Below are 15,354 nucleotides of genomic sequence, written 5' to 3' on the forward strand. Positions count from 1 at the left end.
GAAAGTTGCACACACTCATGGAAACTAAATAACTCCCTACTCAATGATAACTTGGTCAGGGAAGAAATAAAGAAATGAAAGACTTTCTAGAAATTAACAAAAATAAAGGTACAACATACTCAAACTTATGGGAGACAATGAAAGCAGTATTAAAAGGAAAATTCTTAGCACTAAGGTTTCTTCATAAAGAAACTTAACAGCACGTCTAAAAGTTCTAGAACAAAAAAAAAGCAAACACATGCAAGAAGAGTAGGTGGCAGGAAATAACAAACTCAAGGCTGAAATCAACCAATTAGAAACAACAAGAACAACAAAAAACTATACAGAGAATCCTCACAACTAAGAACTTGTTTTTTGAGAAAATGAAAATGATAGATAATCCCTTAGCCAAACTAACTGAAGGGCACAGAGACAGTATCCACATTATCAAAACCAGAAATAAAAAGGGAGATATTAAAACAGAAACTGAGAAATTCAAAAGGATCATCAGATCCTACTATAAAATCCTATAATCAACAATACTGGAAAAATCTAGATGAAATGGATGACTTTCTAGACAGATAATCAGGAGTTAAATCAGGACCAGATAAATTATCTAAAAAGTTCTGTAATATCTAAGGAAATAGAAGCAGTCATCAAAAATTTTCCAACCACCCCCACCAAAAAACAAACAAACAAACAAACAAACAAACAAACAAACCTAGAGACAGATGATTTTAGTGCAGAATTCTGTCAAATCTTCAAAGATCTATCACCAATATTTCCCAAACTATTCCATGAAATAGAAACAGAAGGAACACTACCTAATCTGTTATATGTAGCCACAGTTATACAATACCTAAACCATACAAAGACTCTACAAATAGAACTTCAGACCAATTTTGCTTATGAATATTGATGCAAAAATATTCAATAAAATTCTTACAAACTGAATGCAGGAACACAACAAAACCATCATTCAACATGATCAAGTAGGTTTCATCTCAGGGACCCAGGGGTGTGGGGATGGTTCAATATATGGAAATCCATCAATGTAATCCGCTATATAAACAAATTCAAAGAAAAAATGTACATGATCATCTCTTTAGATGTAGAAAAATCCTTTGATAAAAATACAATACCTCTTCATGTTAAAAGTCTTGGAAAGATCAGGAATTTAAGGCACATGCCTAAATATAATAAACGCAATATACAACAAACTGTCAAACATCAAATTAAATGAAAAGGAACCTAAAGCCATCCCATTAAAACCAGAAATAAGACAAGGCTGCCCGCTCCCTCCTTATTCATTCGATGTAGTACTTGAAGTTCTAGCTAGAGCAATTAGACAACAAAAGGAGGTCTGTGTGTTGCCTGTATGCAGGCACAAGGTAAGGCAAGGCCTGTGATTGGACAGTGAAAGAGAAAGGCAGACTGTGAATTTTAGAGATGGGACAGAGAATACAGAGAAGGAGAAGGAAGGAAGATGGAGAAAGAGAAGGATGATCCAGATCTGTATGGTTTTAAATAGCCACGAGAAGCTATGAATATCTTATAAGGGATGGATAGTTACAATTTGTCTTATCTAGGTGGGCAGTTTATATCATTAACAGTTGACTCTGAGTTTATTGTGTGGACGTTATGTAGGGTGCGAATTTCCTGATAAACACCTGACTGATAAATTATAAGACTCCGGAGTTTTGATTTTATTGGGTTATAGGAATTTGTGACAGTTAACTGTGAAATGGGTGGTTGCTGCATGGGGCTGATGTGTCAGCTACCCTCCATGGGAACTTAGCAAGTCAGGTGGAGAACTATCAGAACAAAGGGTCTAAGAGTCTGACGTGATGAGAATATCCTGTTGGGGCCATGTAGCCTGCCAGTGTCTGTCATAACGTGGGATGGTGCAGCTGCTTTTTAAAATATTTTCCACTACAGAGGTCAAAGGGATACAAATTGGAAAGGAAGAAGTCAAGGTATCACTATTTGCAGATGATATGTTATACATAAGCAACTCCAAAAATTCTTCCAAGAACTCCTACAGCTGATAAACAACTTCAGCAAAGTGGCTGGATATAAAATTAACACAAACAAATCAGCATCCTTCCTCTATACACAGAGTAAACAGGCTGAGAAAGAAATTAGGGAAACAACACCCTTCAGAATAGTCCCAAATAATATAAAATACCTCGATGTGACTCAAAGCAAGCAAGTAAAAGATCTGTATGACAAGGATTTCAAGCCTCTGAAGAGAGAAATCGAAGATCTCAGAAGATGGAAAGATCTCCCATGCTCATGGGTTGGAAGGATTAACATAGTAAAAATGGCCATCTTACCAAAGCAATCTACAGATTCAGTGTAATCCCCATCAGAATTTCAACTCAATTCTTCATAGAGTTAGAAAGAACAATTTTCAACTTCATTAGGAACAACAACAACAAAAAAGGATAGAACAATTTTTATTGCATATTTTATGTATATAGATTTCAGATGTTATCCCATTTCCTGCCCCCTCTCCCAAACCTCCCTATCCCACCCCTCCCCCTGCTTCTATAGATCAATTTGCAATCTTCTACATGCAGACTAGTACCATTTGTTGAAAATGCTTTTTTTTCCATTGTGTGGTTTTGGCTTTTTTGTCAGAGATCAAGTGACTATAGGTGTGTGAGTTCATTTCTGGATCTTCAATTCTAGTCAATTGATCTACCTGTCTGTCTCTGTGCCAATACCATGCATTTTTTTAATCACTATTTTTCTGTAGTACAGCTTGAGATAAGGGATGGTCTTTTTTTTTTCCAAAAGTTTTTAATTGTTAAGAGAGGTCAACAGAAGAGTTGATACAGAAAATGTATATTTACATAATGGAATACTACTCAGCTACTAAAAATGCAGAATTCATGAATTATTTAGGCAAATGGATGGAATGAAAAAAATCATCCTGACTGAGGTAACTCAGACCCCAAAGGACATACATGGTATGTACTCACTGATCAGTGAATATTAGCTTCAAAGGTCAGAATACCCATGATAGAACTCACATATGAAGCTTAACAAGAAGGAAAGCCAAAGTGTGGATGCTTTATTCCCACTTAGAAGGGGTATCAAAATAATCTCAAGGGGCAGAGGGAAGGAGGGACCAGGGTAAGAGAGGGTAGGGCGAGGGAAAAAATGGGTTGAGGGGCAGGATCAGGTATAGGAAAAGACATGAGAGAAGTTCAGAGGGCCAGAAGAATGAATAGAACTATGTAATAGTGGGGATGGGGAACCACTAGAAAGTTTCAGATGCCGGGGATGTGAGAGGATCCCATGACCCAATGGGAATGACATTAGTCAAAATGCCAGGAGAGGGTGGGTTGGGTGGGGGAGCACCCTCTTAGAGGTAAAAAAGAGTGAGAATTGAGTGAAGAGTTAGTTTGTAGAGAGGTGACCAGGAAGGGGGACAGCATTTAAAATGAAAATAAATAAAATAATAAGAAATATTAGGATCCCAAGGATACGAGTTGGTAAGAGCACTTTCTGTATAATCCTGAAGTCCAGGAAGGATGTAAACAGCCACTCAGGGGGCTGCAGAGACTGCTTGGTTAAGTGCTTGTTGTACAAGAGGAAGGCCAGGAGTTCCACATCCCCAGAACCCACATGAGTGCTGGATAGGTATAATAGTCCACTTATGAGTTCAGCCTTGGAAGAACAAGTCAGGGCAACCACAGAGATTGCTTAATTATTGAGACTAGCCATGTTGGGAGGTCTGCGTTTGATCGAGATACTCTTTCTCACTCAATAAGGTGGAAGAATGATGGAGGATGAGTCAGCACTAACCTTGGGGTTCCATCTACGTACATACTCACATATATATGCACTGAAATACACACGTGCACATACATGTGCCTCAATACATGTGAACATGCACACATATGTACATACCACACAAACACTTGACAGTTACAAAATTAAAAAAAAAGGCAAATATAGCTGTGTAACCCCGGCATTTAGAGGCAGAAACAGTTTTATTCCAAGAGTTCTATAACCAGACAGTCCAGCTACAATGGGGGCATTGTAGGTTCACGATGAACCATTTCTCAAGGTAATAGTTTGGAGAGCAACAGAGGAAGGCTCTCAGCATCTAATTCATTAATTAGAAGATGCATTAATGTACAGAGCTGTGCCCATAAAACATAAAACAAAGACGAAAGTATGACCTTGCTATTTATCCTTGAAAAGTATATCGTCTTAAATCTTTGTGAGAACATCTCAGAGAGTGATTTCACTTTCATAAGTAGGAAGATTTCTTGTTTCTCAAGCTGATCAAGATGCCCCTAAGAACACTTGGCAGGCTGTTTGTACTAGATGTATAAGTGAGTGAGAGAAAAGCATCCAGTTTTACAGAGTTCAAGCATTTTTTGTGTTTCGTTAAAACAAATAAATGAAGAAACAAACAACGAGATTAGAGTTGTGAATTGGTTTGAAAAGTTGAAAGAAAGCGTTGTCTGAACGCCATTGTCTCTCATGATGAGTGGGAATTTGAACAAGCAATTTGAAATTTAATTGATTAGTTAATTGATTTTTTTTAATGCAAGCTCTCACTCTGTGTACCAGGCTGGCCTGAAACTCGCCAGGTAGCTCAGAATGTCCAGGAATTCATAGAATCCATCTGCTTCTGGATCCTCAGTGCAGGGTTCAGAAAAGTGGGCCAATATGCCTGGTTTTCATTGGTCTTTTAAAAACTTAAGCTTCTCCTTTTCGCTCAGGCCATGTTACGCATTTCTGCCATGTGTCCTGTAAACTGGCATTAGCTTTTGTTTTGTATTTTTGTTCATTTGTTGTTTTTTTGTCCCCTTTCTGGGATCAGGCAACAGTGATGGTTCCTGAATGGAGTACTGAAGAGAGTGGACTCTGCTTCTCTGGCTTTCTGCCAGAATTTTTCCTTAAGGTTGCATTTGTAATTTATTACTTTGCCACAAGGGTGCACTAAAAAGCCCTCCTAAACACAAGAATGAATTACTTCATTTGCTGGCACTCATTTACCTGGGGCAGGAAATGTTTTATTGGATTTACTTGACTGTGTTCGCGCTCACAGAGTTTTCCTAGATTGGTAAAGAGAATGTGCATAAGAATGAAAAGATATCTTACTCTCACATACGATGCAACTGATAATCTCATTTAGTTTGCTTTCTAAAATACAACAGAGTTTATTTTTGGAATAAAAATGAGTTTAGATGCAACGTTTAAAAAACATCCTTTCTGCAGTTAAAACTTTTCTTTGGGAAAAATGAGGATATGATCGCTCCAGATATTCTAATCTTGAATTGTAAAACTTTATGCGGTAGCATTTAGGACAAATTTTCTTCATTATTAGGATAATTGAGAAAAGTCATGTATTTGGTTTTTAATGAGTCTCATAGAACAGAGAGAAACCTCACATACTACCTGTAACAGTTTGTACTACTGAAAGTGAGTAAATTACTTTGCACAAGACAAAACTCAATGCTCAAACTTAATTACCTTCGTACTCTAGAAACACATTACCTCTTTTATCTTTTTGATGAGACATGACAGCCACTTTGCTTTTAGAAAGAGCTTTAGAATTTTTGGTGCAACTGCCACATCTTTTTTCTTTTCCAGTGAGCATATTGTGATCACTGTTTGTCAGGTGCCATGATAGAAGAGCTGCCTACAAAGGCTGGTTTTAAGTCTTCTCTCAGGATGACAGGCGAGAAGGAGTTAAGGAGAAAGTACCTGAAGGGCAAAGTTTGCTTCAACGTTCATTAGAGATATTTCATTTGTAGGCTGAATCTATGGGCGGGAATATTATCGTGGTTTCAAGTGTGGTTATGGAGGAAACACTAGACACAGAGGCCATCTTTTGTGTTTTAGTCTCAACTCAGTGAGCAAGACCCCAAGAACTTCAGAAGTTCCCCTTTTCTCATTTGTAAAATAAGAGAAGAAGTGAATGACCTCTGGGTTTGTCTTTGCGCTTCATGATGCTGAGTCCACTCACATTTCTGTACAGTTGCGTACTCCCCTGCAAAAGGAGTCGACTACAAGCCCAACATTTTTTAGCAACAGGACAAGAAATATATTGTGTGCTTTTCAATTGGAACAGAAAGGCGTCATTCATGTTCACAGTTTAGTTCAGCAGTGGCACCTTGCCAATATGATAGTCACAAAAGGACCCCTTCCACACAAGATCTCTGAATACCACAACATTCCACACCACTGCTATTCATCAAAGGGAATTTTTTGGTAGACCAACTAGCTTAGAGCTGGAAAACTGTGCAAAAACAGTCCGAGAAATGACATTTGCTATTGCAGTCTAATAGTGTGAGCTTTCATTGAGGACTTCCTTATTTTCTCCCATACTGCTTTTCACCTTAGTTTTGCATTTAAATTTTCTCAAAATTATGGTCTCTTGACTATTTATGGTCTAAGCTGGTACTTAAAATAAAATTGTGTGATAAATGTCTAAACATTTTTCATGTAGTTTTAACAATTATTTCTTCATGATTAATTGACGATACTAGAACCCATCTAGTCGCAGCATCTCAGAGGAATACGCACTCAGTTCCATCCCAACCCTTGGCAACGCCTCACCCTTCTTCCTGCGCTCTCAGTGGCTTGTGCTTGAACTCTCCCCTCCTGCGAGCTAAGGCCATGGAGTTGGTACAAGCATCATTCGTGAGCTGGGATTCCAGAATGCCTGATCATGTGGCTTCTAAATCTGCCTCATTCTTGTACAGGCTCAATCGCAAAGAGACCATTTCCAGTTAGTAATGGGTTGCTGTCTCCTGCGCTGGATTTTGTCACTTATCAAATAGAACTGACCACCGCTTTGACATGCACCTCAGATGCATGGTCAAACATTTTTTTTTGTTTAGCAGGTCCCAGTGGCCCACCAGATTACCAGTTGTTTTTGTTTTCAAATAGGCACATAATTCCTTGGTGTAGCAGTGTGATTTTGCTCGGAATTCCAGATGCATACATTGTGGGCTACACAATGTGAGAGTTAGAAAACCTTCAGCCCCTCCCTCCTTTGTAAACCATTGAGATTTTTATTTTGTGATATGTTACACTGACTTGTATATAGCCCTAAGAGCAGGTACCTCATCTCTCACTATGACTCGTATCCAAGGAAGTAGCCTTTCCTGGTACCCAATGCGAGGAGACAACATCTCAGTATTCTGATGTCAAAAACAAGATAGGGCAATTTGTCTTTTTAATTTGAAAGTGTCCCACCTCGTTCCTACTTATACATGTCCTAAAATTTTGCTGATATGGAGGTCTCTGATTTTTTATGAGTTTATATCTGTCGCATTTCCCATGAGTCTTCTCTGGACCTGGATTGCACTGTCTTTCCTCTTTCTGCTGAGCCATCATCCAATAGATGTGCAGGCGGCTCCCTCGGAGTTCACATTTGGGCTTTTACTACGAGGTGGAGCCACGGAGTTAACTTACTCCGAGGTCGAATTGTGATTGTGAGCTTTAAAAGTTCCATGTGTGTGCAGACTCATTTTCTTCCCTTTTCCGGAGATTCAAACACAGACATGTTCAGTTACGTGCATGTTCATTCAATGTACTGCCTAGTGTTCTCTGAGCAAAAGCAGCACGCCTGGCTGGGCAGCTGCAGCTAGGGTTCTACACCTTTAAGCTTATGTCAATCAAAGGGCCAGAATCTATTTTTTAAAGATATCTATCTGTTATCTGCCTTCTATCTATCTATCTATCTATCTATCTATCTATCTATCTATCATCTATCTATCTATCTATCTATCTATCTATCTATCTATCTATCTATTATCTATCTATCTATCATCTATCTATCTATTATCTATCTATCTATCTATCTATTATCTATCTATCTATCTATCTATCTATCTATCTATCTATCTATCTATCTATCTATCCACCTATCTATCCATCTGTAATCACAGCCCATCCATGACAAGATGGGAGGCAGATCTGGAAGAATCAGCCAGAAATTCTAAGGTCAAGTAGGGCAGAGAATGCCTTATGGCTGAACAAGTCAGACCCTGCCTTAAAACAAATGGAAGGATACAGTTGACTCTGGAAATTTGTCCTCTGATTTCCACATGTGCGACACACACACACACACACACACACACACACACACACACACACACACACAGGGGTTGGGGTGGATATTGAGAGTGTTAAATTCCACTAGGTATGGTAGAAGCAGATGAAAGCTGGTTTGTGGAGGCTGCGCACTGGTTTGCCTTATCTAGAAGACACTTGGAAAAGAATAACATCGACAGTGGTTATTCAGAGCTTGTGGCATGGCCAGACAGATAAGCAAGTGAGGCCTAGAGCACTTTTAGAATATTGAAACTGTTCTGTTCTGTAATGGCAGGCAAAGAGACAAAGAACATTGTATACCATTCAAAAACCTATAACATATATATATGTATATAAATATGAATAACTTATGTATAATATGCATATTATTTAGATCAGTACCATTGGCCATTTTGCATCATCTACGGTCCTCTCTCTACCCAGCCCATTCATGCCTCAAATTCCGTTTTGACAGTAATCATCTCTTCTGGCTGTTAGGTGAAGGTGGCTGATGGGGAATGTGGGTTTCTGAAGCTTCATCTTGGTCCTTGGTACTACTCTCTTTGGTACATCTTACCCCACGGTCTGATAAAATGTCCAGTACTCTAGTTACTGACTAACCATTTGCTCCCTCTCAGTGTTCTCAGTAAACTGATCTTTCTATACTGGTTTAAGGTGTGAATTGATTCACTACTCATTCACATAGCTCATCCATGACGCATCATGGCTTAGCTAGTCAACTAAATTGTCTGTTTTCAGAGAAAGAATGGATGCAGATAGAGGAAGACACACACACACACACACACAGAGAGAGAGAGAGAGAGAGAGAGAGAGAGAGAGAGAGAGAGAGTTCATCTTACATCTAAAGTGTACATTCAGAAACAAGGGACATCTATGTATGGACTGGAAGGATGGCACAGTTGTCTTTATCTGGTATTTATCTTTGTGTGTGTGTGTGTGTGTGTGTGTGTGTGTGTGTGTGTATGTGTGTGTGTGTGTGACTTGCTGCCTCTTCCCTATCTGTTCCTACTCCAAAATCAATTAATGATGTTTCTGTGTGTCTTTGATGACCAGAGACAACCTAAATCCTCTTGTTAGTGCTCGAAATGTCTGCTTATTTCTTGTGAGCAGAGACTTGAGAGCAGAGATCCTAGTCATAACCACTGTACTTCTCAAGAGACCAGGCCGCACCTCATTGTCTCTGGCTGCAGTGTCTTCTTGATGAATCCATTTCTGTGTGTTCTCATAGATTTGGTATTGATTCCTGGAATCTAATCACTGGCTCAAGTGACAAACACGTACATATTTTCTAACAACTGTCCAAATGTTATTACTTTCCTTTTCCATAGCAATATTTGAGAGCATTCTTCCCTATAGCTTGCCAAGAAGAATGTGGCTAAATATAGACCATGATCAGTGATAAATCTGATAGGTGAAAATTTCTTGACATAATTTTGGTTTGCACTTTTCTTACAAGTGAGACAGGCTTGCGTCATGGTTAAGAACTATTTTCGGGGGCTGGGGATTTAGCTCAGTGGTAGAGCGCTTACCTAGGAAGCGCAAGGCCCTGGGTTCGGTCCCCAGCTCCAAAAAAAAGAACCAAAAAAAAAAAAAGAATTATTTCCATTTTTTTTCTTTGTTTGTTTATATTCTAGGATTTTTTGGGGGGACAGAATCCTATGTAGTTCAGGATATTATTGGTGTTGCTACGTATTCATGGATGACTTTCAACATGGAGTCCTGCTGCCTTCACCTCTCCCTTATCCAGACTATTTTACAGGCACATACCGCCACCTCTGACTCCCGAGCAAGTGTTTACAGCTCTTTTTGGATTGGCTTTCCTTCATAATTTGAGAAGCACACTATGTATTTACAATGGGAACAACTTTCTGTCATAAAGATATGACAATTTTTCCCACTTAATAATTCGTTGCTTTTTTAATAACATTGTGATAATATGTACTTTATATGACAAAATGTATCAGTCCTTGTCTTCTTGGCTTCTGCAATTTGAGTCACAGCAGGGAAGAGTCTTTCTCCTCAGGTAACACTGCACTTAAGCCACAGGTTAGTTTGTAAACTTATTTATGTAATCATTACTTCACAAATGTATGTGTGCATGTGTGAGGTGGAGGCTGGGTGCGTGTGTGTGTTTGTGTTCAAGTGCATTTACATGTTTGGTCAAGCGCACATGCATGAGCACCCTGGAGTCACTGCCTACTTACCTCTCTACCTTATTTTTTGACACAGCCTCTTGGTGACCTAGACGTCTTGTTTCATTCAGACTAGCTAGTGACTGACTCCCTAAAGAGCCCCATGTGTGTCCACTCTCCAGCGCTGGGGTGACGGGTGCAGGCATGTCTGGAGTTTTGACTTGTTTGTGTGGCTGCTGAGGGTTTGAACTCAAACCCTCATCACTGCATAGCTTGCCTTTCATTCATCTTGTCGTCTTCCCAGCTCTTCTATACATCCAGTAGGTGGACCATTAACTCTGAGCCCCTTAGGGCTTCTCTGAAGAAGACTTAGGAAGAACGCACCCTGTTCTGGCTGGTTTTGTATGTCAACTTGACACAGGCTAGAGTCATTAGAGAGAAAGGAGCCTCCTTTGAGGAAATGCCTTCATGAGATCCAGCTGTAAGGCATTTTCTTAATTAATGATCCATGGTGAGGGCCCAGCCCAGTGGGAGTGGTGTGTCTGGGCTGGTAGTCCTGTCTTCTGTAAGAAAGCAGGCCAGTTAGCAGCATCCTCTGTCCTCTAACCCCCACTCCCCACCCCAGGCCTCTGCATCAGTTCCTGCTTCCAGGTTCCTACCCTGCTGTAGTTCCTGTTCTAATGTTCTTTGATGAAAGACTATTAAGTGGAAATGTAAGCCAAAGAACCCTTCCTTCCCCAACTTGCTTTTTAGTCATGGTGTTTCATTGGTTGAAGCAATAGAAATCCTAAGACAAGGCCACTCCTAATTTTCTCCTCTATAATATTGTGCCTATCTATACCACTTTAAAAAACTCTTGCTTTCTCCCTACTGATATGAGATGCTACTTACATTTCCTTGCATGTTTCTATAACAGTTAAGTATACACATGGAATTGAATTTCATATCTCCGACCTATCTGTTTCTTTGAGCATTATCATTTTAATTACAGAGGCATTTTTAATATATTTTGGTAAATGGGGGTGCTAGACATTAATCTTTTTGGTGCAGACCTTTACAACTTTTTATTCACTCTGAAATTAACTTTGTAGCTCAAGGAAAAATTCTGTAATGACATTTCTAAAACATTTACCTTAAATGTATAAATCAGCTAAATGAGTGTTGCTGTCTTTCTGGTATCAAACCTTCCTCTCCCAGTCTGCCCTATCATCAGGCTTTCCTTGCGAAGTCTGCCATACCCTTAGACCGTCCTTTCAAGTCTACTAATGTATTATTCATAATTTTCATTTAGGTTTTTGTATATTTCTTGTTATATTGACTTTTAGATATGTACATATGTGGGGAGCTGAGGAAGCACTAAGTTAAGATGTAAAGTGGAGAAATTACAGAGGAAATGGGTAGTGTTTGACATGGGCATAGCCATATCAAGGACCAGTGTCTGAGACCCATGGCAATGGCAAAGCCTTCCACACATGTGTCAGGCTCAGAATTGGCAAAGCTTTCCTCTGTGTGAATGTTGACAGCGTGTGCAAAGACTTGTTGTTGCTACTCCCTCCTCCACACATCTACAGCCTGACACTTCTGTCCTACACAGCCCTCTACTGAGACAAATATCTTTCCGGCTGCGTCATACATAATAAACTCTCTGAGGTTCCCAGGTGTTGCTTCCTCTGAGTAAGCACAGCCTGCCCCTTAATCTCCTTTTCATACACGTGCCTGAGTGTTATTTTTTCATTCCCTTGCCAGCCCTCGTCAGGTTCCCAGGACCCAGTAGCTCTGGACAGGGCACATATGTTTATTAACAGAGTACTGTACATAATCTGTTAACCTACATATGTACACACACCTGTTATATTCCATAGGGTTTTAGGTAGTTTATGTTTGTACATGGAAAAACCATGTTGATTTTAACCTGACACTCCATCAAACTACCTCGTTGTCATAATTTACCTATCAGTTATTTGATTTTCATGTAAACATGATTATTTCATTTAGAAACAGAAAATCACTCCATTCTCTCTCAACATTCATCTTTAAGTAGTTTCTTTACTCTTTTGCAAATATCTCCAATGAAAAGATTAAATAATAAGGACATAAGTGGTATATTTTCATTTTGGCAGCATCTAGCTTCTTACCCCTGGCTTTGTCTCGAGTTGTACTTGATCTTATAAAGGTCCTCTTGCCTAAGCCTTCTGAGGGCTAGAATTATAGGCTTGCACCACCACTCCCAACTTAGTTTTGTTTCTGTTATTATTAAGGAACTGAATTTAGCAAGGGTGCTTCTGATGTTTTTTATTACAAAAGATGCTGGCTTTTTTTTTTTTTAATCACGGAGGAACTGCTTCATTATTAAGGAAGGTTCAATCATTTGTGTTTACTTCTTTTTATAAGCTGTATTACATTTGCAAAGTAACTTTTCTTCAACACAGAAAATGAGTTGATGTTAGTAGGCAACATGTAAGAATAATATGTATGTTTCTATAAAGTAGAACCTAAACTCTCTCCCTTAGGTTGTGTATTTGCTATTGCTACTGCTATGGCTGTGTGTTTCATAATGTGTCAAGTAGTGTAAGTTGTCCTCAAACCTGATATCCTCCTGTTTCTGCCTCTCTACTGCTCAGGAGGAAGGCCTCACCATGGTTGTCTCCTTCAGTCTTTTTGGGGGGAGGGGGAGGAGGACTATATATTTGTATATCCTTCTTTAATTGTCCTACTGTTATCTGCACCAAATTAATAGACATGCATTAACCTAGAATCAATTTTTGAATTTTGTCTCTAGCTATCAATTTTGTTACTGACAGAACCAAGGGAGGACAGTCGAGTCTACCCTGGTGGGAGTAGAGAGAAGAGCAAAGCAGTTCACTCTGTGGCAATCAGGAAGCAGACAAAAGGAGGCAGCATGTAAAGGCGACTCTATGACCCAGCACCTGCACTGACATTCTTCCTCCAACTATGCCTGTCTCTTATAGGACAGAAACAACAATCAAAACAAGCAGCTATACCACCACCCCTTTATTAGAATCTACCATTATTTCCATCCCTGTGTCTTTCCTCTGCCTTTTGTCCAGTATGGGACCTCAAAGGTGGGAAGGTGCCTGCCTGGCCACATGGGGTGACAACAGATCTTCCTTCTCTACTCCACAGATTGAAATTTTATACTGTCCTGAAAACTCTTCTACACCTTTACAAGTGATAGTTCTAGGACCACTCTGTACCAGAAGTAACCCAAAACTCACTATGTAATGCATAGTGGCTTTTACCTCATGAGCATCCTCTCATTTCAGCTTCCCATAAGCTGGAGTCACAGCGAAAAGTCACTATCTCTCTGCTTTCCTAAACTACACTTTACAGTGACATTGTGGATCTCAATAGCAACTCCTTCATAGCAGTTTGTCTCTATCTTCCCCAGATCTGGATTCTGGCCTAAATACTTCATATTTATATCAGAGTTTGTTTCTCTCTATGAATTCTATCAGGTTATGGATAGCATGAGGCCATTTCTCTGTTGGCATTACAGAATAGGGTAGAGAAACAAGTAATGCTAATTAAAAACATAAACAAGATGAGGACTCTTTCGAATTTAGTGTTTAAAACTATGTTTCATATAATGTATAATATAAAAATCTAGTAGTTAGAATATGGTTGTCCCAGGGAGTGGCACTATTAGGAGGAGTGGACTTGTTGGGGTAGTTATGGCCTTATTGGAAGAAGTGTGTAACTGTGGGGATAGGCTTTGAGACCCTCCTCCTTAGCTGCCAGGAAGTTAGTCTTTTTCTGTCTGCCTTTGGATCAAATGTAGAACTCTCAGCTTCTCCAATAGAGTGCCTGCTTGGATGCTTCCATATTCTTGCCTTGATGATAATGGATTGAACCTCTGAACCTGTAAGCCAGCCTCAATTAATGTTGTCATTTATAAGACTTGCTTTGGTCACAGTATCTCTTCACAGTAATAGAAACCCTAACTAAGACACCAAGCAATAAAATTACGTTAAATTTTATCATTTTAAATTTATTATGTTAAGATAATAGTTATCTTTAAAAACCAAGGAATAAAAATTAAAGGATAATTAAACAGTAATTTAATGCTACTTTAAAATGTTTATAACTCATGAATTACCAAATTAACAACTTTGTAAAATTGAACTTTTTAACATTTAGAAATAATCTGTAAACAGGAAATTAATAGACAGGAATCATGAACAGATTGCATTATGTAACTATTTTTTAACGGCATTGCTTATAGTTTCCCTCCCTCTTGTTAAAAGGCTCTTATGCAGGCCCAGCTGAAGATAATCTTGAACTGATATTCCAGCTTCTAATTCTTGAGTGCTGGGCTTGTCATCACACCATACCTCTTCCGGTTCCTGAACACAGAGTTTCATGCACTCTGCCAACTGAGAAACAAGCCCAGCCTTCTGATTAGAGTTCCGATTCTAGTAACAGTGTGTAACATTTATCAAATCCCTCCTCCCTTTGGTACCGGTCATGACCTGGCTACACGGTTTGATATTAGAAAGTAATACAAAGCACCGGGAGCTACTATACTTGACACAACCGGTTAAAGAAACAGAAGTGAGCAATGATCCTTCCATTTATTTGTCTATTCCCCGAGGGTACTTTCCCATTCTCTGACTCATCTGGGAAACAGAGAACAAATAAAAGTTTCCAGTTTTACTGGATTGGAAAGACAGAGATGAAAACACCAAGAGCGTAGATGTGTAGAATAGGGTGTCTCAGCAAGAAGAGAGACAGGGGAGCGATGCCCATCCCCCAATACTGCAGGCACAGTTTTCAACAAGGATTTCTAGAGGAAAGCAGAAACTGAGCTACTAAAGTCGCCAAGATTTGCCTCTTGTCGAGCAAGAGGGTTTTTCTTTCATCTTTTCTTCCGCTATCCTTTTCTTCTTTCATTCATTGTAGGATGATGCCATTATGCAGCAAGGCGGGTCCAGGATAAGGGGAAGCCTATCATTGGATGAGAAGGAAGGGTAGGTGGGGAAAAGTTTAGGAAGGAGGGAGAAGGAGGAGGAGCAAAGGAAGGAAGATGGATTCTGATCCAGGTGGTCTAGGTCAATTTTTATCTTGTCTAGGTGGGCGGTTTCTATCTTTATTAATTGGCAGCGAATTCATTCTGTGGATGTATTGTCGATTG

This window comes from Rattus norvegicus, chromosome 1, assembly GCF_021556685.1.
Source record: "Rattus norvegicus strain SHRSP/BbbUtx chromosome 1, alternate assembly SHRSP_T2T, whole genome shotgun sequence".
NCBI classification, from domain to species: Eukaryota; Metazoa; Chordata; class Mammalia; order Rodentia; family Muridae; genus Rattus; species Rattus norvegicus.